Source organism: Oncorhynchus gorbuscha, linkage group LG08, assembly GCF_021184085.1.
Source record: "Oncorhynchus gorbuscha isolate QuinsamMale2020 ecotype Even-year linkage group LG08, OgorEven_v1.0, whole genome shotgun sequence".
Taxonomy (NCBI): domain Eukaryota; kingdom Metazoa; phylum Chordata; class Actinopteri; order Salmoniformes; family Salmonidae; genus Oncorhynchus; species Oncorhynchus gorbuscha.
The window spans coordinates 29,263,560-29,291,359 of NC_060180.1; positions in this window are offsets into that span (position 1 = coordinate 29,263,560).

A 27,800-nucleotide genomic window follows, 5' to 3' on the forward strand; every position below is an offset into this window, starting at 1 on the left:
ATTCATCTTTCAATCACGCACGTGGGTATATCCTCCTAAAAACCAATGAGGAGAAGGCACGGGGGTATATGCTCCTAAAAACCAATGAGGAGATGGGAGAGGCCGGACTTGGAGCGTGTTGAGCATCACAAATAGAATCAATTTCTATTTTAGTGCCTGGCCACGCAGACGCACGCTGATGCCCGTGGGGGTGCAATGATTGAATATCATGTATGTGTACATTTATTTTGCAACGCTTGCGCAAGCGATGTGAGCGGTGTGGTCAGCATGTAAGTTCAATAAATGTTTTTATATGGTTGAGTTCCACTTTAATGTCTGCGTTCTCCATATTGCAGATTTTATAGGGCCCAAGTAGAGGGATGAGGAGGTAGGTGGGAGTAGAGGGGGAGAGAGAGGGTGGGAATAGGCAAGGAAGGAGGGGAAGGCCTGTGGTGGGGAGTCAGTGGTTGTTGTGCAGGGAGAGTCAAAGATGAGGGGGGGGACATACAGGGTTGTGAGGGGAGACTGTGTGTAGATCGGGGACGTGGAGGGATACTGAGTGACACAGGCGCAGTGTGATATATTACTGGTCCCATGAGCCAGTCAGTGGAGCCAACCAATAGATAGTCCTGAAAGGCCTGACTGATATCACCACCTCTAATGTCAAGTAACAGCTTTTTCCCAGAGTAAACTTCTCTAAAGCACATGTATCTGCTGGGTCATTATCTATTATCAACTACCTTTGGCAGAATAGCAAGACTGTTGGTTCAGATCAAAGAGATAGAGGACTCATCTTTGTATCTGTGCCATTAGAGCGTCTGTGACAGCATTGGCAACACCATTGAGGCAATCTCCATCTTGAAGTAGTCCATTTTCTTCTTCACGATTTGGCTGATCCCTCCTGATGACGTAACTCCAACAGGGTTACCGGGAAGGATCCGCCAATGAAGTTGGAAGTCCCACCCCAAAATGGTGAAAGCCCTCAAAAGGTGACGAGCCTTTTGGCCACTTAGAGGCCTCTATTATTCTCTATGGTTCAGATACAGAGCTTTACCCCAGTGGCTTCGAGATGTATTTGAATTGTGACTGAACTCAAGCTTTTCATATTGTCTTGGTGTGATCTTCCAAATACATGAGACTCATTTGTTTTACTGTACGCTGTAATAGCCTACAACAATGCACTTTGGAGAAAGAAAAAACTAATTGTAACCTCTTTAACATTTTTGTTTCTATCGTTCTGCTTGAATCTTTTGGTTAATCGCTTTTGAAAAAGGCCTCTGCAATAACTGGCTACAGCAATTATGCTAACACATGCTCTATTACCTCTAGGTTACACAGGCTCTGTGTGCATTTCCTCGGTCAACACTCCACCTCCACCCTCCACCGCCGCATGTAAAAACAGAGTTCCCCTCTCAATTACGTATGAATCGCCCACTTTAAACTTCACACATCCCTGAGCAAACATGTGTAGCCCTTCTCACACACACACACACACACACACACACACACACACACACACACACACACACACACACACACACACACACACACACACACACACACACACACACACACACACACACACACACACACACACACACACACACACACGGGCGCACACAGATGCGCGTAACCATACACACACATGAACATACAAACATGTGCGTGGGCACACACACACTCGCAGGCCTATGTTCGGTCAACTGTGGAAAATCCCATCATTTCCTTCTGACCTGCTGCAAGCTTCTTCAAACAGGAGACCAGCGACCAACATCAATGGGACTTTCTCCTAGGTAGAGGGCAACTCCCTGTGTACACACACACCCACACAGGACAACCCTCTCGCCCATACACCTCTCCAGGCCAGTGTAAATGTCCGTTCCAGGGTTTATCTTGGAGCAGCAAGGTATTTTTACACCTTTCGTAACAACTTCTCACGTAATCACACACACAACCTAGTGATGAGCAATTAACCGAAACATCTGTTATTTTTTTGTTTTTTAAACGCTGGTTAAACTATTTCTTTCAGTTTTTGTTTTCTGTCAGTTTTCTGTTCTCTAGATACAATACATGACCAAAAGTATGTGGACACCTGCTCACCGAACAAAAATCATGGGAATTAATATGGAGTTGGTCCTCCCTTGCTGCTATAACAGCCTCCACTCTTCTGGGAAGGCTTTCCACTAGATGTTGGAGCATTGCTGCAGGGACCTGTTTCCATTCAGCCACAAGAGCATTAATGAGATCGGGAACTAATGTTGGGCGATTAGGCCTGGCTCGCAGTCGGTGTTCCAATTCATCTCAATGGTGTTTGATGGGGTTGAGCTAAGGGCTCCGCGCATGTCCTTTACGTTCTTCCACACCAATCTCGACAAACCATTTCTGTATGGACCTTGCTTTGTGCATGGGGGCATTGTCATGCTGAAACAGGAACGAGCCTTCCCCAAGCTGTTGTCACAAAGTTTAAAGCACAGAATCGTCTAGAATGTCATTGTATGCTCTAGCATTAAGATTTCCCTTCACTGGAACTAAGTGACCTAGCCTGAACCATGAAACACAGCCCCAAACCATTCATCCTCCGCCGCCAAACTTTACGGTTGGAACTATGCATTGGGGTTGTAGTGTTCTCCTGGCATCCGCCTAACCCAGACTCATCCAGATGGTGAAGCATGATTCATCACTCTGGAGAAAGTGTTTCCACTGCTCCGGTGTTCAATGGCTGGGAGCTTTACACCACTCCAGCCGACGCTTGGCATTGCGCATGGTGCTCTTAGGCTTGTGTGCGGCTACTCGGCCATGGAAACCCATTTCACGAAGCTCCCAACGAAGAGGTATTGTGTTGGCTTTGCTTCCAGAGGCAGTTTGGAACTTGGTAGTAAGTGTTGCAACCGAGGACAGGCAATTTTTATGCTTTATGCATTTCGGCCCTCGGCAGTCCCGTTCTGTGAGCTTGTGTGGCCTACAACTTTGTGGCTGAGCCGTTTTTGCTCCTAGATGTTTCCACTTAGCAGCACTTACAATAGCAGCACTTACAGTTGACCGGGGCAGCTCTAGAAGGTCAGAAATTTGACCAACTGACTTCGTTGGAAAGGTGGCATCCTATGACGGTGCCACATGGAAGACACTGAGCTCTTCAGTAAGGCCATTCTACTGCCAATGTATCTCTGTGGAGAATGCATGGCTGTGTGCTCAATTTTATACACCTGTCAGCAACGGCTGTGGCTGAAATAGCCAAATCCACTAATTTAGTGTGTCCACATACTTTTGTATATATACTGTAAATCAGATCAAGCCCAAACTGTTGGGTGTAGTAGGGAGTTGTAATTTTCACCAGGCCAATATTCTACATTAGGGCACTTCAACCCTGCTCCTGGAGAGCTACTCTACCCACTTCAACTCCAGTTATACTGATTCCTGATTCAGCTTTATCAATCAGCTAATTAATAGAATTGTGTGCACTAAATTAGGGTTGGAGCAAAAACCTACTGGACGGTAGCTCTCCAGGAACAGGTTTGGAAAGCGGAATTTAGCGCCAAAAATGTGGTAATTAACTACAATTACCATAATCTATTGTGCGCCTACTTGTTCAGTCCGTGTAGAGCAGACACTGCTCGATTGAGAGGGATAGAGAGCAGTTGCTTAGTGACGTATCTCTACCTGATCTAAGTGATTGAGAGTTGGTATCCAGCAGTCATAAAAATATGCCTGATTTACTTTGAAGAACTACTAAAATAGCGATTTTGTCAGACAGCGTAGGCAGCAGCTCAATAGAGATGAGATGATGACTTGCAATTAAATAATAAAGTTGTCAAATGGGCCTAAAACAAATGTAATGTAGCTTCACAACAACTGAAAAATGTTATTAAAGTAATGTGAATAAATGATGGTTAATAAGTTGTTACAGCCCTCAACCCACATAATGTATAGTGCATTTAATGTCAAATACATGTATTCTTTAAATATAATTGAACAGGCCTCAAAAAGCATTAATTGCTTAGCCCTAACTCAACCACTTACTGTAGATACAGACCTTTCATAACAACCTTTCTCTCCTCTTATATTGTTCTCCCTCCCTCCCTCCCTCAATGTAAACTGTTTAGACATCACGGGAATCTGATTAATGACGCTTTAAATAGGCAATAACAATCGTTTACTGCAATTATTTAAAAGCAGATAACAAGATGGTAATTCATTACCGTACACAGCCACATCATCCCTAGTACGAGAATGAAGATGTTTAGCTAGCTGTCAGTGGAAGTGTGAAGAGGCCCCCTCTGCTTTTAGCTCTGCGCAAACAACAACTTCCCGGTTGAATTTCTATATATTTCATTTCCGGTTTGACAATACAAACATGACCGATAATGCTATTATATCGTCTTTCTTTAGCCACCATACTCTAGCCCCACCCACCCCAATATAATGAGCTTTAAAGTACTTCTAACCCCAATGTTACACCCCACACGCATAACAAACACACACAGACCTCAATGTTACACCAAACACATTCATGTCTCTATCCTTATCCGTCTCAAGCACCATCTCTCTATTCGACCACTTTGTTCTTTCAACAATGTGTCCAACCCCCTGGAGAATGGCCCCGAGTAGAGCTCTCTGACATGTATTGTTACTGAAAGGGAATTTAGACCCTGAGTTTCTGCCCTTACTCCTCCACTGCCTACCAGTCGACAGCCAGGGCTGACACCGTGACGAATGCCCTCCCTATAGACCTGGCAGTGTGTGTGCATGCGACTAATGCAGTGTATACATCAGGAGTCCTTTAGTAGTTTAGGCTTCTGGAGGACACAGCAGGGAGAGGGACAGCCATTGTTGTGGCCCCCATCATCCCTATCATAAGCTATGTTTCCATTAACTTGTCATGTGATTTTTTTCGTCAACGTTTAGAAAGTTTGCATGGAAAATAGATACGACTGCTACGGTGTGTTTCCATTTTACGTCTTGTGTCGATAAAAACAGCTGGACGTAATACCTACAAAACATGTTTTTTTTCCCCCCGCAGAAACCCAGTGTCCAAAAAAATGAAGTGGTTGAAGTGTTTCCATGGTCCATTTAGGGAAATTGCGCATTAACAAATTGTCAACAGCCTATATGCCCTCCCACCTATCTGTTTCATGTCTCCGCCCTGCAAAAGCCAGCATGGTTAGAATGCAAGAATTGACAAATATTTTGCAACACTATCGCCACGGTCAGTGAGACTTGCACTCCTGTAAATCTGAAATGATTGGATGGTGAAACTCGCATCCAGCCGACCAGAAAAGCAAGGGGAGGCAATTCTTAAATTTCTTGAAAATCAAGACAATCCTTGTCCTGCGCTAGGCATTTAGAATAAAATTTGTAGTGGAGGTTTATAGTTGCGTGATGACATCACATGCCCTGCATACCTTAAAAATTATTTTAAAAAACACTGTTTCCATAATCATTTTCTTAGTAAAGAAAGTAAGACAAGACAAAAATCCACCCCTTTGAAACGGATAAAAATGTTGTTGATCTTTAGGAAATATTGGACCAATGCGCAGCGTGGTAAGTGTCCATGTTGTTTAATATAACCGGAACACTGAAACAAAAACAAAAGTTGAACAAAATGCAACAGTTCTGGGAAAACAGGCTACCTAAGTATGGTTCTCAATCAGAGACAACGATTGCCAGCTGCCTCTGATTGGGAACCATACCAGGCCAAACACAAAGAGATAGAAAACATAGAACACAAAACATAGAATGCCCACCACAACTCACGCCCTGAACAAACTAAAACAGAGACATAAAAAAGGAACTAAGGTCAGGACGTGACAGTAGCGCAGTTCAGTCACTGCCAGAAGTGTTTTTGTCTCAACTTGCTGGTTGTTTTTCTCTACTAAAGTCTGCTTTTGTTTAGTCCAAATATCTACATACATATGTCTGTGTGTACCACCATGTGACCTTACCATGTGTACCTGCATGTGACATTATCACAGAGGCTGATCTCACCAGCAGTCAGTCTAGTCATTTCTTCCAGTGGTTACTCTGGGATTTGTTGTGGTGGGATCAAAGGCAGATACTTTTCCATGTTGATTTTAACCCATAAGAGTCTAAGCCAGCCAAACTCAGCTGGTGGACCACGGTCCTAGTCCGGACCCAGAGAAGGGTAAATCCGGACCGGACAACATCGCATTTTGTTATATAAAAGGCCATCAAATATTTTTAGACAGCTTTAAGAAATCAACCAGGCGCAGCAGCCACCTTAACTCAGCAACCTCTCTTTCTCGCTCTCTCTCGAAGCAACTCTGTCACATTCTGACCTTAGTTCCTTTGCGATGTCTTTGTTTTAGTATGGTCAGGGCGTGAGTTGGGTGGGCAGTCTATTCTCTTTTTTCTATGATTTGGTATTTCTGTGTTTGGGTATGGTTCTCAATCAGAGGCAGCTGTCAATTGTTGTCCCTGATTGAGAACCATACTTAGGCAGCCTGTTTTCACCCTTGAGTGGTGGGTGATTATACTTTCTGTTTAGTGTGTTTTGCACCTGACGGAGCTGTTTCGGTTGTGCCTTTTGTTTCTTTGTTTGATGCTGTTCAGTTTAAATAAATAACATGAACAAGTACCACGCTGCGCTTTGGTCCTCCGATCCTTCATCCTCCTCAGACAAGGACGACGAATGTTACAGAATCACCCACCGCCAAATGACCAAGCAGCGTGGTATTGGGCAGCAGCCGGAATCTCGGGACTCATGGACATGGGAGGATATTCTGGACGGCAAGGGACCCTGGACACAGGCTGGGGAATATTGCCGCCCCAAAGCAGAGCTGGAGGCAGCGAAAGCTGAGAGGCGGTGGTATGAGGAGGCAGGACGGCAGCGCGGCTGGGACGAGAAATCCAAATGAACCATGACGGTATCAGCCCCCTGTGACTGACGCACATTCTCAGGAAGCAACCTGTTGATATCCTGAACTTTTGCCTCAGGAAAACACAAAGTTTTTGCCCCAGGTACAGATATATGCCTCACCATCAAACTCCCTATCACAATCGCCGCAATGAGCCCAGCGGACTGGGGCCACGGTGGTCCAGGCTGTGCCCAGGCAGTTGATTGACTAGGACAGGGAGAGGAAGCTGGAGGGGAATCCACAGCAATGGAGGGAACACGCAAGTCCCCCGCAGAAGACCAGCATTTTCTGGTTCAACTAATAGAGGGGTGCAGTGGTGGAAATTGATCATAGTCCAGGAAGGTCCCATTCCAATCCTCTTGGATCTTTTGATAGGAAGCATTTAATCCTTATTCAGTTCAAGGCGCCTGGTCAAATTTTTGTATTTCTTCATGAAGAGTAATATTCCTTTCTTTAGCTGCATCAAGCTCAATACATTTTTCCCAAATGAAGGTATCCATCGGACCTTTCTCCGTGACAACTACGAACATATCGCATATTATACACTTAATAGCAGGCGAGTCCCCAGCAGAATCTAAGCAGTTTTCACTGTTGAACGCTGACAGTCCAAGGGAACAAACATTTCCCTTAGATGCTTCCTCCATGGCCGCTGAAGCCCTGCACAACTGTGTTGTTGTCTGTCTCTAGTTGAATGTGAAGAGCGAGAGAGAAGCACAGGGAGGTGGGAGATGGCTGGATCGGTTGTCAGTGGCAGGTTGCCGGCTGTTCCTTGCTACGCACCGGCCCAGCTGTGTTTGGTGTAGGCTCTCAGAGCTGTGTTGGGTGTGTCCCCAGTGCCTTTACTAGTTCTATAGAGAGTGTTGTATGAGTTGAGCTCTTGGTGGCCTTGCTCGGTTGTTGGTATCCAGGTACTGAAGCGTCCGGGGTGAAAACGTTGAATTAAAGAAGTTAAGTGAGGAAAGAACTAAGACGTTGGTAAATGTGTAAAATGCAGAGTTTTGATTAAACTGTTATTAAAAGTAAAAAAAATCAAGCTTGGCAGGTAGTCAAGTTGCAACAAACAGCACAGCAGCACGACAACGCGGAAATGTGACATTTACTGTATGTGCTTATGAACAAGGTTCAGAACCACTGACCTAAAGCATTCCTATCACCTATATTGTTTGATATTACTCATTCAACCCAAGGTTATTCAATCTTGGAGGACATAGACCTCAGCCTCGGGGCCTCACAAACTTGTCTTGCTCTTTGTGAGGAGGGGGGAGAACTCAACCGTGACACACGATCATAACTCAGCCTTGACCATAGCGCCTTATAAAACACACAGGCCCTGTTACCTTATACAGGAGCAGTAAAAAAACACGCAGGGGGCTTTCATTTACTCTCAGTCACACTGGAGGTTTCAGAGTCTCTGAATTCTCTTCATTCCTCATGGTGGGATTCACCTCTGACCTATTGTCTATGTGCACTTCTGTTTGTCTCGCTCTCCCGCTCTCCCGTTCTCCCACTCTCCCCTTCTCCCGCTCTCCCGTTCTCCCGCTCTCCCGCTCTCCCGTTCTCCCACTCTCCCCTTCTCCCGCTCTCCCGTTCTCCCGCTCTCCCGTTCTCCCGCTCTCCCATTCTCCCGCTCTCCCGTTCTCCCGCTCTCCCGTTCTCTCTCATTTATGATTGCAAGTTGCAATTTCTTTCCGCTGATTTTAGTAACTCTACTGTAGACCCTTAGACACAGGCTGCCATCCATTTTAAATCCTTCTGACAGTTTTGTACAGACTCGAGCAAAAAAGCAGTGTTTATTTTACACTGCTGGAAAATCTAACAAGCTGGCAGCAGTTGTAGGGGGATTCCATGTGTGCAGACACCTCATATGGCTTTCCTCGACATCTAGTTTATTCCTACACCTACGCACCACACAAAACCCCTCACACACACACACACGCACACACACACACACACACACACACACACACACACACACACACACACACACACACACACACACACACACACACACACACACACACACACACACACACACACACACACACACACACACACACACACACACACACACACACACACGACATCTGCTCCTTATTCACTCAGGCTACTGAGCCCACTGATCCCAGTCACACAGAACTACCCTACGCCTTGACCTCTTTTCCCTTTCTCTCTCTAGATGAAATCCTGCGACTAGTGATGTCCAGCCGCCCAACAACCTGCTCACTTGACATTGGGGGTTTAGCCCAAAGCCAGTGGGGGAGTCTGGGGCATTCTCCAACGGCCCAAAAAATAGAATTTCAACAGCTAAATGCATGAATTTGGTACAGTTTGAGATGAACATTAAGAGATTAGAACATAGAGAGATCTTTTTCAGGTAAATTGCACCATCCAACCTGCCACAGCAGACACTGCCAGTATTCAACTACAGTTGCTACTGTGGGTACTCTCTACTCTGGAACACTCTCTGCTGTGGAACACATAATGTAAATCTACAAAAACCACTCAACATCTTTAAACAGACTCTGAACTGTCCAATGAGACAAACTGATTAAAGAATCCCACAGTACCAAACACGCTCTCTCTCTCTCTCTCTCTTTCTCTCTCTCTCTCACACACACACACACACACACACACACAGACATGACACTGTGAACTCCATGGAGAACAAGAGCACCTCCTCCCAGCTGCCCACTGCACTGAGGCTAGGTAAAACGGTCACCACCGATAAATCCATGATTATCGAAAACTTCAACAAGCATTTCTCAACGGCTGGCCATGCCTTCCGCCTGGCTACTCCAACCTCGGCCAACAGCTCCGACCCCCCCCCGCAGCTACTCGCCCAAGCCTCTCCAGGTTCTCCTTTACCCAAATCCAGATAGCAGATGTTCTGAAAGAGCTGCAAAACCGTACAAATCAGCTGGGCTTGACAATCTGGATCCTCTATTTCTGAAACTATCCGCCGCCATTGTCGCAACCCCTATTTACCAGCCTGTTCAACCTCTCTTTCATATCGTCTGAGATCTGCCGCAGTCATCCCCCTCTTCAAAGGGGGAGACACCCTGGACGCCCAATTTTTCAGTTTTTTATTTGTTAAAAAAGTTTGAAATATCCAATAAATGTCGTTCCACTTCATGATTGTGTCCCACTTGTTTTTGATTCTTCACAAAAAAATACCGTTTTATATCTTTATGTTTGAAGCCTGAAATGTGGCAAAAGGTCGCAATGTTCAAGGGGGCCGAATACTTTTGCAAGGCACTGTAAGTGTGTCAAATCGGAGGGCATGCTGTCCGGTCCTCTGGAAGTCTCTATTGGGGTGCCACAGGGTTCCATCCTCGGGCCGACTCTTTTTTCTGTATATATCAATGATGTTGCTCTTGCTGCGGGCGATTCCCTGATCCACCTCTAAGCAGACGACACCATTCTATATACCTCCGGCCCGTCCTTGGACACTGTGCTATCTAACCTCCAAACGAGCTTCAATGCCATACAACACTCCTTCCGTGGCCTCCAACTGCTCTTAAACGCTAGTAAAACCAAATGCATGCTTTTCAACCGTTTGCTGACTGCACCCGCACGCCTGACCAGCATCACCACCCTAGATGGTTCCAACCTTGAATATGTGGACATCTATAAGTACCTAGGTGTCTGGCTAGACTGTAAACTCTCCTTCCAGACTCATATCAAACATCTCCAATCGAAAATCAAATCAAGAATCGGCTTTCTATTCCGCAACAAAGCCTCCTTCACTCACGCCGCCAAACTTACCCTAGTAAAACTGACTATCCTACCGATCCTTGACTTCGACGATGTCATCTACAAAATTGCTTCCAACACTCTACTCAGCAAACTGGATGCAGTTTATCACAGTGCCATCCGTTTTGTCACTAAAGCACCTTATACCACCCACCACTGCGACTTGTACGCTCCAGTCGGCTGGCCCTCGCTACATATTCGTCGCCAGACCCACTGGCTCCAGGTCATCTACAAGTCCATGCTAGGTAAAGCTCCACCTTATCTCAGTTCACTGGTCACGATGGCAACACCCATCCGTAGCACGCGCTCCAGCAGGTGTATCTAACTGATCATCCCTAAAGCCAACACCTCATTTGGCCGCCTTTCATTCCAGTTCTCTGCTGCCTGTGACTGGAACGAATTGCAAAAATCGCTGAAGTTGGAGACTTTTATCTCCCTCACCAACTTCAAACATCTGCTATCTGAGCAGCTAACCGATCGCTGCAGCTGTACATAGTCTATCGGCAAATAGCCCACCCATTTTTACCTAACTCATCCCCATACTGTTTTTATTTATTTACTTTTCTGCTCTTTTGCACACCAATATCTCTACCTGTACATGACCATCTGATCATTTATCACTCCAGTGTTAATCTGCAAAATTGTAATTATTCGCCTACCTCATGCCTTTTGCACACAATGTATATAGACTCCACTTTTTTTTCTTCCTATTGTGTTATTGACTTGTTAATTGTTTACTCCATGTGTAACTCTGTTGTCTGCTCACACTGCTATGCTTTATCTTGGCCAGGTCGCAGTTGACTACCTGGTTAAATAAAGGTGAAATAAAAAATTTAAATAAAAAAAATTAGAATCCATAGAGCAGGCCTCCCGAGTGGTGCAGTGTTGCGACGTCATTACAACGTGGCGTTCGATCCCGGGAGTCCCATAGAGCAGCGCACAATTGGCCCAGAGTTATCTGGGTTAAGGGAGGGTTTGTCTGGTGGGGCTTTACTTTGCTCATCACGCTCTAGCAACTCTTTGTGGCACGCTGGGCCACTGCAGGCTCACTCGTCGTCAGATGAACAGTGTTTCCTCCGACACATTGGTGCAGCTGGCTTCCGGGTTAAGCGAGCGGGTGTTAAGAAGCGTGGCTTGGCGGGTCATGTTTCAGAGGACGCATGACTCAACCTTCGCCTCTCCCAAGTTGCAGCTATGAGACAAGATCATAAATCACAAAAAATGGTTAAAAAATAAAATAATCCGTTTTATAGCCACTATAGCCACTTAGTAGCAGCGGTGATCCGGTGCCAAGGTCCAGAGCTTACGGCAAGGATCCGGTGGAGTACTGTGTTCTAGCCGTGTTTGGGTGGAGTCCGGGTGAACAACTGAGTAGGCCGGGAGGTGGGCCTCAAGGATTGCTTCGGTACTGGGTAACTCGGTGAGTGCTAGCTAGCTGTGAAGATCAGGAGAATGGTCCAGGGTTTAAGGCAGGAATCCGGCGTTGTAGTGGAGAGACAGTCCGTTACTGGTAGGCTGGCGAGTATTATCCAAGCAAAAAAAGGGCTGGTGCAGAAGGTGAAGGCCGCTAGCAGTGGCTAACAATGACTAAATAGCTTGTAGCTAATTAGCTGGTTAGCTTCTGGTGGCTAGGTGTTTCTTGCGATAAGGTCTAGAAATTCAAAATAATAGCGGTTCTGTATCACATTGGGTGAGGCAGGTTACCGGAAGTTATACTTGAACTAAAATGGAGAAAAGATTGAAAATAAAATTGAAATAAATACAAAAAAGACGAAAAAATACAAAAGTACACGAGAGAACGAACAAAACACGTCTGCACTGCTACACCATCTTGGAATCTGTTAGTTGGTGATGTGGACACCAAGGAACTTCAAACTCTCGACCTGCTCCACTGCAGCCCTGTCAGTGTTAAATGGGGGCCTGCTCGGCCTGCCTTTTCCTGTACTCCACGATCAGCTCTTTTGTCTTGCTCACATTGAGGAAGAGGTTGTTGTCCTGGAACCACACTGCCAGTTCTCTGACATCCTCCCTATAGGCTGTCTCATTGCTGTCGGTGATTTGTATAAGTGCTGTCCTTGTTGAATGTCCTTACCTATAAGCGCGCTGAAAGTCTTTTGTCACTTTGTTTTCTGTAAAATAGCATTGTATCTGGTCAAACACCATTTTTTCCAAAAGTTTACTAAGGGTAGGTAACAGGCTGATTGGTCGGCTATTTGAGCCATTAAGGGGCCTTTACTATTCTTAGGTAGCGGAATTAATTTAGCTTCCCTTCAGGCCTGAGGGCTTAAAATTCTAAGCTTCCCAGTAAAACAATGAAAACAATCAAGTATCCCAGAAAAAGAAAGCGACCACATTAACATATGTAGCCAAGGACCAAGGTTCATGAAGTCACTAACTTGCTGGTCACCGATGACATTCATATTCTGACAATCTCTGATACTCACTTACTGTAGATAATACCTTTGATACGTTGCTAGCAAGACATGGTTATAAGATCTACAGAAAATACAGAAATGGCACTTGGGCGGTGCTGCAGTCTATATTAAGGATGACATTCCTGTAAAGCTTAGAGAGGATCTCATGTTAAATACTATTGAAGTAATATGGCTACAGGTGCATCTGCTTAACCTAAAGCCCATTCTGGTGGGAAGCTGCTATATACAACCAAGTGCTAACAGTCAGTATCTGGATAATATGTGGGAAGTGCTTGATAATGTATGTGATATCAACAGATAGGTATACTTTCTGGGTGATTACAATATTGACTCCCTCACATCAAGCTGCCCACTCAAGAAAAAGCTTCTAACTGTAACTAGTGCCTGCAACCTGATTCAGGATATCAGTCAACCTACCAGGGTAGTTACAAACAACACAGGAATGATATCATCAACATGTATTGATCACATCTTTACTAATGCTTCAGAGATTTCCTTTAAAGCAGTATCCAAATCCATTGGATGTAGTCATCACAATATAGTAGCCATATCTAGGAAAACCAAAGTTCAAAAGGCTGGGACTAATATAGTGTATAAGAGATCATACAATACGTTTTGTAGTGATTCTTATGTTGATGATGTAAATAATATTTTATGGTCTGTGGTGTGTGGTGTGTAATGAGGAGCAACCAGACGCTGCACTTGACACATTTATGAAATAGCTTATTCTAGTTTCTAAGAAGCTTGCACCAATTAAGAAAATTACTGTAAAAACTGTTAAATCCCCTTGGATTGATGAGGAATTTAAAAATTGTATGGTTGTGAGAGATGAGGCAAAGGGTATGGCAAATAAGTCTGGTAGCACAACCGATTGATCAATGTCAAAGATAAATGTCATAAAGAATGATAGTAAAAAGCTTTGGAGCACCTTATATGAAATTTTGGGCAAAAAGGCAAACTCAGCACCATCATTCTGTTATGCAGGTGAATGAGGACCCAAAAGCGACTTAACGGAAACAGAGTCTTTATTCCAGTCTTAAACAAAAGCGATAATCCTGGATATTATCTAGGCAAATGCAAAAACAGGAAAACTGAAATCCAATCGTCAGTAGAGAGGAATGACTGGAGACGCGACCACAGACTGCAGGTCGCTTCGGGAAGGCACCGGCCGTAGCTGACATTGACACCTGCTCACACGCAGCATCTGAAGAAGGTAAAACACGACAGGGCGGAACAAGGACAAAGAACAGCGAACATGATACAAGGATCCGACAAGGACAGAAGCGGAAAACAGAGGGAGAAATAGGGACTCTAATCAGAGGGCAAAATAGGGGACAGGTGTGAAAAGAGTAAATGAGGTAGTTAGGAGAATGAGGAACAGCTGGGAGCAGGAACGGAACGATAGAGAGAGAGAGCGAGAGAGGGAGAGAGGGAGGGGGAGAGAGAGGGATAGAAAGAGGGAAAGAACCTAATAAGACCAGCAGATGGAAACGAATAGAAGGGAAGCACAGAGACAAGACATGATAATCAATGACAAAACATGACAGTACCCCCCCCACTCACCGAGCGCCTCCTGGCGCACTCGAGGAGGAACCCTGGCGGCAACGGAGGAAATCATCAATCAACGAACGGTCCAGCACGTCCCGAGATGGAACCCAACTCCTCTCCTCAGGACCGTAAACCCTCCCAATCCACTAAGTACTGGTGACCACGTCCCCGAGAACGCATGTCCATGATCTTCCGTACATTGTAAATAGGTGCGCCCTCGACAAGGACGGGGGGGGGGGGACGAACGGGGGGCGCGAAGAAAAGGCTTGACACAGGAGACATGGAAGACAGGGTGGACGCTACGAAGATGTCGCGGAAGAAGCAGTCGCACAGCGACAGGATTGACGACCTGAGAGACATGGAACGGACCAATGAACCGCGGAGTCAACTTGCGAGAAGCTGTCGTAAGGGGAAGGTTACGAGTGGAAAGCCACACTCTCTGACCGCGACAATACCTAGGACTCTTAATCCTACGTTTATTGGCGGCTCTCACAGTCTGCACCCTGTAACGGCAAAGTGCAGACCTGACCCTCCTCCAGGTGCGCTCACAACGTTGGACAAAAGCCTGAGCGGAGGGAACGCTGGACTCGGCGAGCTGGGACGAGAACAGAGGAGGCTGGTACCCAAGACTACTCTGAAACGGAGATAGCCCGGTAGCAGACGAAGGAAGCGAGTTGTGAGCGTATTCTGCCCAGGGGAGCTGTTCTGCCCAAGACGCAGGGTTTCGAAAAGAAAGGCTGCGTAATATGCGACCAATCGTCTGATTGGCCCTTTCTGCTTGACCGTTAGACTGGGGATGAAAACCGGAAGAGAGACTGACGGAAGCACCAATCAAACGACAGAACTCCCTCCAAAACTGTGACGTGAATTGCGGGCCTCTGTCTGAAACGGCGTCTAACGGGAGGCCATGAATTCTGAACACATTCTCAATGATGATTTGTGCCGTCTCCTTAGCGGAAGGAAGCTTGGCGAGGGGAATGAAATGTGCCGCCTTAGAGAACCTATCGACAACCGTAAGAATCACAGTCTTCCCCGCAGACGAAGGCAGACCGGTAATAAAGTCTAAGGCGATGTGAGACCATGGTCGAGAAGGAATGGGAAGCGGTCTGAGACGACCGGCAGGAGGAGAGTTACCTGACTTAGTCTGCGCGCAGTCCGAACAAGCAGCCACGAAACAGCGCGTGTCACGCTCCTGAGTAGGCCACCAAAACCGCTGGCGAATAGAAGCAAGCGTACCCCGAACGCCGGGGTGGCCAGCTAACTTGGCAGAGTGAGCCCACTGAAGAACAGCCAGACGAGTAGAGACAGGAACGAAAAGAAGGTTACTAGGACAAGCGCGCGGCGACGCAGTGTGAGTGAGTGCTTGCTTTACCTGTCTCTCAATTCCCCAGACAGTCAACCCGACAACACGCCCTTCAGGGAGAATCCCCTCGGGGTCGGTAGAAGCCACAGAAGAACTAAAGAGACGGGATAAGGCATCAGGCTTGGTGTTCTTATTACCCGGGCGATAAGAAATCACGAACTCGAAACGAGCGAAAAACAACGCCCAACGAGCTTGACGTGCATTAAGTCGTTTGGCAGAACGGATGTACTCAAGGTTCTTATGGTCAGTCCAAACGACAAAAGGAACGGTCGCCCCCTCCAACCACTGTCGCCATTCGCCTAGGGCTAAGCGGATGGCGAGCAGTTCGCGGTTACCCACATCATAGTTGCGTTCCGATGGCGACAGGCGATGAGAAAAATAAGCGCAAGGATGGACCTTATCGTCAGAATGGAAGCGCTGGGATAGAATGGCTCCCACACCCACCTCTGAAGCGTCAACCTCGACAATGAATTGTTTAGTGACGTCAGGAGTAACAAGGATAGGACCGGATGTAAAACGCTTCTTGAGGAGATCAAAAGCTCCCTGGGCGGAACCGGACCACTTAAAGCACGTCTTGACAGAAGTAAGAGCTGTGAGAGGGGCAGCAACTTGACCGAAATTACGAATGAAACGCCGATAGAAATTAGCGAAACCTAGAAAACGCTGCAACTCGACACGTGACTTTGGAACGGGCCAATCACTGACAGCCTGGACCTTAGCGGGATCCATCTGAATGCCTTCAGCGGAAATAACAGAACCGAGAAATGTGACAGAGGAGACATGAAAGGCGCACTTCTCAGCCTTCACGTAGAGACAATTCTCTAAAAGACGCTGGAGTACACGTCGAACGTGCTGAACATGAATCTCGAGTGAGGGTGAAAAAATCAGGATATCGTCAAGGTAGACGAAAACAAAGATGTTCAGCATGTCTCTCAGTACATCATTAACTAAAGCCTGAAAGACAGTTGGAGCATTAGCGAGACCGAACGGCAGAACCCGGTATTTAAAATGCCCTAACGGAGTGTTAAACGCCGTTTTCCACTCGTCCCCCTCTCTGATGCGCACGAGATGGTAAGCGTTACGAAGGTCCAACTTAGTAAAGAACCTGGCTCCCTGCAGAATTTCGAAGGCTGACGACATAAGGGGAAGCGGATAACGATTCTTAACCGTTATGTCATTCAGCCCTCGATAATCCACGCAGGGGCGCAGAGTACCGTCCTTCTTCTTAACAAAAAAAACCCCCGCTCCGGCGGGAGAGGAAGAAGGCACCACGGTACCGGCATCGAGAGAAACAGACAAATAATCCTCGAGAGCCTTACGTTCGGGAGCCGACAGAGAGTATAGTCTACCCCGAGGGGGAGTGGTCCCCGGAAGGAGATCAATACAACAATCATACAACAATCAGGTGAGGAGGAAGGGAGTTGGCTCTGGACCGACTGAAGACCGTGCGCAGATCATGATATTCCTCCGGCACTCCTGTCAAATCACCAGGTTCCTCCTGAGAAGAGGGGACAGAAGAAACAGGAGGGATAGCAGACATTAAACACTTCACATGACAAGAAACGTTCCAGGATAGGATAGAATTACTAGACCAATTAATAGAAGGATTATGACATACTAGCCAGGGATGACCCAAAACAACAGGTGTAAAAGGTGAACGAAAAATCAAAAAGGAAATGGTCTCACTGTGGTTACCAGATACTGTGAGGGTTAAAGGTAGTGTCTCACATCTGATACTGGGGAGAAGACTACCATCTAAGGCGAACATGGGCGTGGGCTTCCCTAACTGTCTGAGAGGAATGTCATGTTTCCGAGCCCATGCTTTGTCCATAAAACAACCCTCAGCCCCAGAGTCTATCAAGGCACTGCAGGAAGCAGCCGAACCGGTCCAGCGTAGATGGACCGACAAGGTAGTACAGGATCTTGATGGAGAGACCTGAGTAGTAGCGCTCACCAGTAGCCCTCCGCTTACTGGTGAGCTCTGGCTTTTACTGGACATGAAATGACAAAATGTCCAGCAGAACCGCAATAGAGGCAAAGGCGGTTGGTGATCCTCCGTTCCCTCTCCTTAGTCGAGATGCGAATACCTCCCAGCTGCATGGGCTCAGTCTCTGAGCCGGAGGGAGGAGATGGTTGAGATGCGGAGAGGGGGAACACCGTTAACGCGAGCTCTCTTCCACGAGCTCGGTGACGAAGATCTACCCGTCGTTCTATGCGGATGGCGAGTGCAATCAAAGAGTCCACGCTGGAAGGAACCTCCCGGGAGAGAATCTCATCTTTAACCTCAGCGTGGAGTCCCTCCAGAAAACGAGCGAGCAACGCCGGCTCGTTCCAGTCACTGGAGGCAGCAAGAGTGCGAAACTCTATAGAGTAATCCGTTATGGATCGATCACCTTGACATAGAGAAGCCAGGGCCCTGGAAGCCTCCTTACCAAAAACTGAACGATCAAAAACCCGTATCATCTCCTCTTTAAAGTTCAGATAATTGTTAGAACACTCAGCCCTTGCCTCCCAGATAGCTGTGCCCCACTCCCGAGCCGACCAGTAAGGAGTGAAATGACGTAAGCGATCCGAGCTCTCTCTCTTGAGTATGTGTTGGGTTGGAGAGAGAACACAATATCACACTGGGTGAGAAAGGAGCGGCACTCAGTGGGCTGCCCAGAGTAACATGGTGGGTTATTAACCCTAGGTTCCGGAGACTCGGAAGACCAGGAAGTAGCTGGTGGCACGAGACGAAGACTCTGAAACTGTCCTGAGAGGTCGGAAACCTGAGCGGCCAGGGTCTCAACGGCATGACGAGCAGCAGACAATTCCTGCTCGTGTCTGCCGAGCATTGCTCCCTGGATCTCGACGGCAGTGTTGCGAGAATCCGTAGTCGCTGGGTCCATTCTTGGTCGGATCCGTCTGTTATGCAGGTGAATGAGGACCCAAAAGAGACTTAACGGAAACAGAGTCTTTATTCCAGTCTTAACCTCTTAGTCCTACCCACACCGTATTCGGTCGCGTAATCATAGCCTCAAGCTCATTACCATAACGCAACGTTAGCGATTTCTAAAAATCGCAAATGAAATGAAATAAATATGCCTATCCTCAAGCTTATCCTTTTCTTAACAATCCTGTCGTCTCAGATTTTCAAAATATGCTTTAGAACCAGAGAAAATCAATAATTTGTGTAAGAGTGGTGATAGCTAGCTTAGCATTTAGCGTTAGCATTTAGCACGCAACATATTCACAAAAACCAGCAAAGGGATCAAATAAAATAATTTACCTTTGAAGAACTTCAGATGTTTCAATGAGGAGACTCTCAGTTACATAGCAGATGTCCAGTTTTTCCTGAAAGATGCTTGTGTAGGACACAACGTTCCGTTTTGTTACTATGCATTTGGCTACCGAAACTAACCGAAAATTCAGTCACCTACACGTCAAACTTTTTTCCGAATTAACTCCATAATATCGACTGAAACATGGAAAACGTTGTTTGAATCCATCCTCAAGGTGTTTTGTCATATATCTCTTCATTGAAATGCCATTCCTGGAAGCCTGCATTGTTCTCAGATTCGGATGGAAAAATACTGGTAGGCGACTTTTGCGCACCAATTTCCACACAGACACCGTGCGGGACCCCTGGTAAATGTAGTCTCTTATGGTCAATCTTCCAATGATATGCCTACAAATACGTCACAATGCTGCAGACACCTTGGGGAAACGATAGGAAGTGTCCGTTCATTCCTGTCGCATTCACAGCCATATAAGGCGATCATGGAAAACGTGCCATCAGAAATCCTGTTGATTTCCTGGTCGCTCAAACATCTTGGTTTTGCCTGTAGGTTTTGTTCTAAGGCACTCACAGTGAAAATCTTTGCAGTTCTGGAAACGTCAGAGTGTCTTCTTTCCAAAACTATCAATTCCAAGCATAGTCGAGCATCTTTTCGTGACAAAATATTGCGCTAAAAACGGGCACGTCTTTTTATCCAAAAATGAAATACTGCCCCTAGAGTCTTAACAGGTTAAACAAAAGCGATAATCCTGGATATTATCTAGGCAAATGCAAAAACAGGAAAACTGAAATCCACTCGTCAGTAGAGAGGAATGACTGGAGACGCGACCACAGACTGCAGGTCGCTTCGGGAAGGCACCGGCCGTAGCTGACATTGACACCTGCTCACACGCAGCATCTGAAGAAGGTAAAACACGACAGGGCGGAACAAGGACACAGAACAGTGAACATGATACAAGGATCCGACAAGGACAGAAGCGGAAAACAGAGGGAGAAATAGGGACTCTAATCAGAGGGCAAAATAGGGGACAGGTGTGAAAAGAGTAAATGAGGTAGTTAGGAGAATGAGGAACAGCTGGGAGCAGGAACGGAACGATAGAGAGAGAGAGCGAGAGAGGGAGAGAGGGAGGGGGAGAGAGAGGGATAGAAAGAGGGAAAGAACCTAATAAGACCAGCAGAGGGAAACGAATAGAAGGGAAGCACAGAGACAAGACATGATAATCAATGACAAAACATGACACATTCATTGAATCAGATGTCTCATTCATCACAAAACCCACTGATATTACCAACTACTTGCATGATTTTTTCATTGGCAAGACTAGCAAACGTAGGCATGACAAGCCAGCAATAAATTACCAAATTATGAGAGACAAGCAATGTCATTTTGAATTCCGTAAAGTCAGTGTGGAAGAGGTGAAAAAATAACTGTCTATCAACAATGACAAGCCACTGGGGTCTGACAACTTGGATGGTAAATTACTGAGAATGATAGAGGACAACATTGCCACTCCTTTTTGCCATATCTTCAATTTAAGCCTACTAGAAAGTGTGTGCCCTCAGGCCTGGAAGGAAGCAAAAGTAATTCCCGCTACCTAGAATAGTAAGGCCCCCTTTACTGGCTCAAATAAACAATTCAACCAATTAGCCTGTTACCAACCCTTAGTAAACTATTGTAAAAAATGTGTTTCACCAGATACAATGCTATTCTACAGTAAACAAATTGACAACAGGGTTTCAGTACGCTTATAGGGAAGGACATTCAACAAACACAGCACTGACGCAAATAACTGATGATTGGCTGAGAGAAATTGATGATAAAAAGATTGTGGGGGGTGTTTTGTTAGACTACGGTGAGGCTTCTGACATTATCGATCGTGGCCTGCTGCTGAGAACAGTTATGTGTCGTGGCTTTTCACCCCCTGCTATATTGTGGATACAGAGTTACCTGTCTAACAGAACACAGATGGTGTTCTTTAATTGAAGGACTCAACACTATACACGTCAGCTACTACAGCGACTGGAATGACTGCAACACTTAACAAAGAATGGGTGGCAAGGAATGAGTTGGTCCTAAATATTTTTCTAACTAAAATCATTCACTAAACCCTAAACCTCCACTAAATCTTATCATGAATAATGTGGAAATTGAGCAAATGAAGGTGACTAAACTGCTTGGAGTAACCCTGGATAGTAAACTGTCAGTCAAGACATATTGATACGACAGTAGCTAAGATGGGGAGAGGTCCATAATAAAGCAAAAATCTTTATTTTCCATCATAATTTGCAAATAAATTCAATAAAAATCCTACAATTTTCTGGATTTTTTTTCTCATTTTGTCTGTCATAGTTAAAGTGTACCTATGATGAAAATTACAGGCCTCTCTCATATTTGTAAGTGGGAGAACTTGCACAATTGGTGGCTGACTAAATACTTTTTTGCCCCACTGTATATATATATATATTGTTTTAATTGAACCTTTATTGAACTAGACAAGTCAGAACAGACTATGGGAGGCGTACAGTGGATGTAACGTTGAAGATCTGACATTGTTCAAAGGTACAAATTCAACATACTATTTTATGCAAGGTTTGACTATGTTGAAAATTAGTTACAATGATGAAATAATCTTGTGGTTGAAATATCACCCTCAAAACAACAGTTTACCTTTGATTAATTTTTCAAATCCAATGTATTTTCCATGTAGATTCCACGTCACAATACATTGACAATTTATGTTGGAACAACGTTTATTCAACCTGTTTGTGCCCAGTGGGATGTGAACTCCCTTGTTTGTCACACTTGAACTACAGGGGTTTGCATAAGGGGGATAGGACTACTTTTGACCAGAGCCCTATGAGCCCTGGTCAAAAGTGCACTACATGGGGAATATGGTACCATTGGAGACACACTGGGTCTGAGTCAAATTGTCACACCTGCTGTAAAACCTCCACATCTGACAACAATTATTCCCCAGTTCAAAGCTCCCTACCATTACCATCACTACCGCAACCACAACAGTAATCCCACCAAAGTCGACCAGGACTCATCAATCTTCTGCTGTCTCCTGTCTGTCGATGCTCTGACACAGTGGGAGAAGAGGGAACTATTGAGAAAACACACACACATGCACCATATGTGTGTGTGTGTGTGTGTGTGTGTGTGTGTGTGTGTGTGTGTGTGTGTGTGTGTGTGTGTGTGTGTGTGTGTGTGTGTGTGTGTGTGTGTGTGTGTGTGTGTGTGTGTGTGTGTGTGTGTGTGTGCGTGTGCGTGCGTGTGCGTGCGTGTGCGTGCGTGCCTGCGTGCGTGAATGCTGGCGTTCATGCTGTGTTCTTCCCAGAGTTTATTTTGCTTTCTGCTCTGACATGTTATGTGTTCTTTTATCTGTGGATAACGTATGAAGGCCTTTCTTAAAACAGTCTCACATTTGGCAAGGCGGACTCAGTTTATTTGGCTTTGTTCTGGGATGTGGAGGAGAACCCTTATATACGTCTGTCAAACCCCTAAACCTCTCTATGACTAACTATAGCCCACTGTTCTGAGGGGGTGTCTCTTGGATAAGGTTCTTGTAAGGTTGGAGTGTAGTGCTGGCTGTAGTCCTCCAGGTTTGGCCTTTCCTCTGCTGTTCAATTCCCAGCTCACCCCAACGCCCAGTGGGTGTGTTTAGATCATGCCCAGCATGATCCTCTCATCCACAAAGCCTGCTTCTTCACAAGGCAGGGAGTGAAGGAGGGAGAGCAAGAGAGCGAGAGAGAGAGAGAAAGAGAAAGAGAGAGAACGGAAGAGTTTCTCTCTTCCCTCGTCAATTCCATTCAGAAATGCTTCATTGGCATGACAAAAGTATTTGTATTACTGTAGTCTCTCTCTCTCCCTCTCCTAATGGAACTGTAATGAAAGTGTCGCAGGAGGGACTGTGGTAAGAATAGAGAGTAGTAAATAGAGTAACTAAATGAAAGTATGAATAGAGACTAGCAAATAAAGTAGCTAATCAAAAGTAAGAATAGGGAGTATCAAGCTGAACTAAACTCAACCACCGTATGAGAGGTTGGCCGCTCAACAGTTCCCATGGGAATAAGATCGTAGTATCCCAGCCCCTCACTACAAATACTCTCCACAAGAGAAGATGTTAATTGTGATAATGGTGACAGAGGGTGATGACTGCCGTCTTACGGGCTCCTAACCAACTTTGCTATTTTGTTTGTATTTTTGCATTGTTTAACTCTTTTTTTGTACATATGTTGCCACTACTGTCTCTTATGACCGAAAAGAGCTTCTGGACATCAGAACAGTGATTACTCACCTCGAACTGGACAAAGATTTTTTATTTAATGAGTACGGCGCGAAGGATATACTGCATTGTCGAGACAAGGCCCAAATCCCTGTCATCCGCATGAAGGAAAGACTTGAAGCATGAAGGAAATAATTTTCTGATGAGTAGCTAAACCACCACTACCCACTGTATTATTGGCCAACGTGCAATAATTGGAAAGCAGACTGGACGATCTACGATTATGACTATCCTACCAACGGGACATTAAAAACTGCACGGAGAAGCTAGCTGGCTTCTCCATGCATCGGCAGGACAGAGCAGCTACGTCTGGTAAGATGAGCGGTGGGGGTGGTGTGTCTATTTGTCAATAACTGCTGGTGCGCAATGTCTAATATTAAGTCTCAAGGTATTGCTCGCCTGAGGTAGAGTACCTCATGATAAGCTGTAGACCACAGTATCTACCAAAGATAGTTCTCATCTATATTATGTGTATCCTTCTGTCAGAGGAAGGCACCAACAATTGGGGAGAGGAAGGCACCAAAAAGACTCCAGTCACCAACGTCATGAACTGTTCTCTCTGCTACTGCACGGCAAGCAGTACCGTACCGCCAAGTCTAGGACCATTAGGCTTCTTAACAGCTTCTACCCCCAAGCCATGAGACTGCTGAACAATTATTAATCAAATGGCCACCCAGACTATTTTATTTAACTTTTATTTAGCCAGGTACGATCCATTACGACCCAAGATGATAAAATCCTCTTTTGCGACAGCCACCTGACAAGAAGGCAAACAGGGAAATAGCAGGATGTACATAAAATATTACAGAAAAAGACTAAATACACAAAAAAGACAAGGTGTCACAAGTTACAGATACAATTGAAGATTAGAAACAACTGCAGCTATCACAAACAGTGTTGTCTTATTAAAAACAGACAAGGACACCAACTCCCCTTACTTAATATATTTTGAAGCATGTTCCAGGATGAAGGGGCATTATGGGAAAAATATTGTTTCCCCATCTCAGTTCTAGTGATAGGCAAAGACAAGGACAGCAGTGACTGCGAACGAAGACTGTATTGAGTGACTGATCTGGTCAGTAAGGAACAGAGATACAGAGGGAGTTGTCCTGTCAAAGCTTTGTACACAAAAGTGTACCAGTGCTTTAACCTCCTGGTGGAGAGAGAGGTCTATTGCACGATAGCATACAAATCACATTGATGGGTGAGTGATCGAGCATTTGTAATAACTCTTGATACACTGTCATGCCCTGGCCTTAGTATTTTGTGTTTTCTTTATTATTTTGGTCAGGCCAGGGTGTGACATGGGTATGGGATTGTGGTTTAGTGAAGTAGTCTAGGTAAGTCTATGGTTGCCTAGAGTGGTTCTCAATCAGAGGCAGGTGTTTATCGTTGTCTCTGATTGGGAACCATATTTAGGCAGCCATATTCTTTGAGTGTTTCGTGGGTGATTGTTCCTGTCTCTGTGTTTGTTGCACCAGATAGGGCTGTTTCGGTTTTTCACGGTTCTTGTTTTTGTATATTGTTCATTTATCATCTTCATTAAAGATGTATAAAAATAATCACGCTGCATTTTGGTCCTCGTCTCTTTCAACCGAAGAAAACCGCAACATACACCATGATACACTGTGTCCAGAGTTTTTAAGGTACTTTCTGAGGCCTGCATATAGGCAATATCACCACAATCCAGCACTGATTTTAAAAAATAGGTGATTTGAACAAGATCCTTTCTGACAAACATTGAAAGCAAGATTTGTTCCTAAAATAGAAACCCAATTTCTACTTCAGAGTCTTGGTCAAGTTGTCAATGGGTTGTTTAAAATTTAGCTTTTCATCTAACCAAACCCCAAGATACTTATAGGAGGTGACGCTATCAATTTGCCGGCCTTTTATAGTTCTAATCTGCAAGTGATTGCATCTGTTTACTTTCAGGAAGATAAAAACATCAATGTTGTTTTCCTTGCATTAAGCACAAGTTTCAATTCGAAGAGATGCCTTTGAATAACATCAAAAGCCAACTGTAGGTCCTGTATGTCCTCAATATTAGATGCGCTAGAATAAATCATTGTGTAATCAGCATACAGATGGAGATTTGCAGAGTCAACAGTCTTGCCTATGTCATTTATATTCAGTGTAAAATGGATCGGACCTAAAATTGAGCCCTGGGGAACTCCTTTTGTAAGCCTTCGAAACTCATATTTCATACCTTCCTGTGCTACACACTGTGTTCTGTCAGAAAGGTAGTTTCAGAATCAATCCAATGCATCAACACTTAAACCAACCTTTTTTAGTCTATACAACAGCAGGGCATGGTCAACAGCGATGAAGGCCTTCGATAAGTCAATAAAAAGTGAAACACAGTGATTGGTTTTGTCCTGATCATCTAGAATATCACCTACGACCTTACTTACTGCAGCAATTGTACTATGCTTGACTCTAAAACCTGACTGGAATTTATATTAAACTGAGTTATTATAAAGAATGTATTTCAACTGTGAGTTCACCCGGTTTTTCCAAAACTTTTGCCAGTGCAGACAGTTTAGATATGGGGCGATAGTTATCCAACTGGGACATATCTCCACCCTTATGTAAAGGCGTGACATAGGCTGCTTTCCAGACATTTGGAATTGAATTACTCGCCAATGAAAGATTGAACATATGAGTGAGAGGGGCAGCACTAATCTCTGCACCATTTTTTAAAAAAGGGTTTAATTCATCTGGGCCAGCCGTTTTCTTAATATCAATAGATTTGAGCGCCTTTACAACTTCTGAACGCTCAATCTCGGTTAAATGAAATAGATTAACCTTAGGCCGGCATGTGGCAGTTTCATTCACAGTCTCAACCGAGATGTTAGGAAGGAGTTCGTGATAAAATAAATGCCCAGCTTTATCAAAATGCCCATTAAACATGTCAAGCAGTTTATTCTTGTCAGTTACATCCAATGAATATGAGGTCAGTACTTTTTGAGAGGGGCGTGTTTATCACAGATAGTGGAAAACATGCAATGAAAATAGAATGCCTCTTTGGTGACTAGAATACATTTACATTTACATTTAAGTCATTTAGCAGACGCTCTTATCCAGAGCGACTTACAAATTGGTGCATTCACCTTATGACATCCAGTGGAACAGTCACTTTACAATAGTGCATCTAAATCTTAAAGGGGGGGGGGGAGAAGGATTACTTATCCTATCCTAGGTATTCCTTAAAGAGGTGGGGTTTCAGGTGTCTCCGGAAGGTGGTGATTGACTCCGCTGTCCTGGCGTCGTGAGGGAGTTTGTTCCACCATTGGGGCCAGAGCAGCGAACAGTTTTGACTGGGCTGAGCGGGAACTGTACTTCCTCAGTGGTAGGGAGGCGAGCAGGCCAGAGGTGGATGAACGCAGTGCCCTTGTTTGGGTGTAGGGCCTGATCAGAGCCTGGAGGTACTGAGGTGCCGTTCCCCTCACAGCTCCGTAGGTAAGCACCATGGTCTTGTAGCGGATGCGAGCTTCAACTGGAAGCCAGTGGAGAGAGCGGAGGAGCGGGGTGACGTGAGAGAACTTGGGAAGGTTGAACACCAGATGGGCTGCGGCGTTCTGGATGAGTTGTAGGGGTTTAATGGCACAGGCAGGGAGCCCAGCCAACAGCGAGTTGCAGTAATCCAGACGGGAGATGACAAGTGCCTGGATTAGGACCTGCGCCGCTTCCTGTGTGAGACAGGGTCGTACTCTGCGGATGTTATAGAGCATGAACCTACAGGAACGGGCCACCGCCTTGATGTTAGTTAAGAACGACAGGGTGTTGTCCAGGATCACGCCAAGGTTCTTAGCGCTCTGGGAGGAGGACACAATGGAGTTGTCAACCGTGATGGCGAGATCATGGAACGGGCAGTCCTTCCCCGGGAGGAAGAGCAGCTCCGTCTTGCCGAGGTTCAGCTTGAGGTGGTGATCCGTCATCCACACTGATATGTCTGCCAGACATGCAGAGATGCGATTCGCCACCTGGTCATCAGTAGGGGGAAAGGAGAAGATTAATTGTGTGTCGTCTGCATAGCAATGATAGGAGAGACCATGTGAGGTTATGACAGAGCCAAGTGATTTGGTGTATAGCGAGAATAGGAGAGGGCCTAGAACAGAGCCCTGGGGGACACCAGTGGTGAGAGCGCGTGGTGAGGAGACAGATTCTCGCCACACCACCTGGTAGGAGCGACCTGTCAGGTAGGACGCAATCCAAGCGTGGGCCGCACCGGAGATGCCCAACTCGGAGAGGGTGGAGAGGAGGATCTGATGGTTCAGTGTCGAA